The following is a 2721-nucleotide window of genomic DNA, read 5'->3' on the forward strand; positions in this document are numbered from 1 at the left end:
AACTTGATAATTAACATAACATGGTATTCTCTATCCATCGGATCCCGACAAACACAACATAGAGTATTACGGATAGATGATCTTGATCATGTTAGGCAGCTCACAAGATCCAACAATGAAGCACAATGAGGAGAAGACAACCATCTAGCTACTGCTATGGACCCATAGTCCGGGGGTGAACTACTCACTCATCACTCCGGAGGCGACCATGGCGGTGTAGAGTCCTCCGGGAGATGAATCCCCTCTCCGGCGGGGTGCCGGAGGAGATCTCCGAGAATCCCCCGAGATGGGATCGGCGGCGGCGGCGTCTCGGTAAGGTTTTCCGTATCGTGGTTTTTCGCCTCGGGGGTTTCGTGACGAGAGGCTTTAAGTAGGCGGAAGGGCGAGTCGGGGGCTGACGAGGGGCCCACACCACGGGCGGCGCGGCCCCCCTTGGCCGCGCCGCCATGTGGTCCGGCCACCTCGTGGCCCCACTTCGTATGCTCTTCGGTCTTCCGGAAGGTTCGTGGCAAAATAGGCCCCCGGGTCTTCGTTTCGTCCAATTCGAGAATATTTCGTTACTAGGATTTACGAAACCAAAAACAAAGAAAACAGCAACTGGCACTTCGGCATCTTGTTAATAGGTTAGTTCCAGAAAATGCACGAATATGACATAAAGAGTGCATAAAACATGTAGGTATCATCAATAATATGGCATAGAACATAAGAAATTATCGATACGTCGGAGACGTATCAAGCATCCCCAAGCTTAGTTACGCTCGTCCCGAGCGAGTAAAACGATAACAAAGATAATTTCTGAAGTGACATGCCATCATAACCTTGATCATACTATTTGTAAACATATGTAGTGGATGCAGCGATCAAAACAATGGTAATGACATGAGTAAACAAGTGAATCATAAAGCAAAGACTTTTCATGAATAGTACTTTAAGACAAGTATCAATAAGTCTTGCATAAGAGTCAACTCATAAAGCAATAAATCAAAGTAAAGGTATTGAAGCAACACAAAGGAAGATTAAGTTTCAGCGGTTGCTTTCAACTTATAACATGTATATCTCATGGATAATTGTCAACATAGAGTAATATAACAAGTGCAATATGCAAATATGTAGGAATCAATGCATAGTTCACACAAGTGTTTGCTTCTTGAGGTGGAGAGAGATAGGTGAACTGACTCAACATAAAAGTAAAGAGAATGGTCCTTCAAAGAGGAAAGCATCGATTGCTATATTTGTGCTAGAGCTTTTATTTTGAAAACATGAAACAATTTTGTCAACGGTAGTAATAAAGCATATGAGTTATGTAAATGATATCTTACAAGTTGCAAGCCTCATGCATAATATACTAATAGTGCCCGCACCTTGTCCTAATTAGCTTGGACTACCGGATCTTTGCAATGCACATGTTTTAACCAAGTGTCACAATGGGGTACCTCCATGCCGCCTGTACAAAGGTCTAAGGAGAAAGCTCGCATTTTGGATTTCTCGCTTTTGATTATTCTCAACTTAGACATCCATACGGGACAACATGGACAACAGATAATGGACTCCTCTTTAATGCATAAGCATGTGGCAACAATTATTATTCTCATATGAGATTGAGGATATATGTCCAAAACTGAAACTTCCACCATGAATCATGGCTTTGGTTAGCGGCCCAATGTTCTTCTCTAACAATATGCATGCTCCAACCATTAAGGTGGTAGATCGCTCTTACTTCAGACAAGACGGACATGCATAGCAACTCACATGATATTCAACAAGGAATAGTTGATGGCGTCCCAGAAACATGGTTATCGCACAACAAGCAACTTAATAAGAGATAAAGTGCATAAGTACATATTCAATACCACAATAGTTTTTAAGCTATTTGTACCATGAGCTATATATTGCAAAGGTGAATGATGGAATTTTAAAGGTAGCACTCAAGCAATTTACTTTGGAATGGCGGAAAAATACCATGTAGTAGGTAGGTATGGTGGACACAAATGGCATAGTGGTTGGCTCAAGGATTTTGGATGCATGAGAAGTATTCCCTCTCGATACAAGGTTTAGGCTAGCAAGGTTATTTGAAACAAACACAAGGATGAACGGTGCAGCAAAACTCATATAAAAGAAATATTGTAAACATCATAAGACTCTACACCGTCTTCCTTGTTGTTCAAAACTCAATACTAGATGTTATCTAGACTCTAGAGAAACCAAATATGCAAACCAAATTAGCAAGCTCTAAGTATTTCTTCATTAATGGGTGCAAAGTATATGATGCAAGAGCTTAAACATGAGCACAACAATTTCCAAGTATCAAATTATCCAAGACATTTTAGAGTTACTACATGTAGCATTTTCCAATTCCAACCATATAACAATTTAACGAAGAAGAAACTTCGCCATGAATACTATGAGTAGAGCCTAAGGACATACTTGTCCATATGCTACAGCGGAGCGTGTCTCTCTCCCATAAAGTGAATGCTAGGATCCATTTTATTCAAACAAAACAAAAAACAAAAACAAACCGATGCTCCAAGCAAAGTGCATAAGATGTGATGGAATAAAAATATAGTTTCGGGGGAGGAACCCGATAATGTTGTCGATGAAGAAGGGGATGCCTTGGGCATCCCCAAGCTTAGACGCTTGAGTCTTCTTAGAATATGCAGGGGTGAACCACCGGGGCATCCCCAATCTTAGAGCTTTCACTCTCCTTGATCATATTGCATCATA

This window comes from Lolium rigidum, chromosome 7 (genome assembly GCF_022539505.1).
Source record: "Lolium rigidum isolate FL_2022 chromosome 7, APGP_CSIRO_Lrig_0.1, whole genome shotgun sequence".
NCBI lineage: Eukaryota > Viridiplantae > Streptophyta > Magnoliopsida > Poales > Poaceae > Lolium > Lolium rigidum.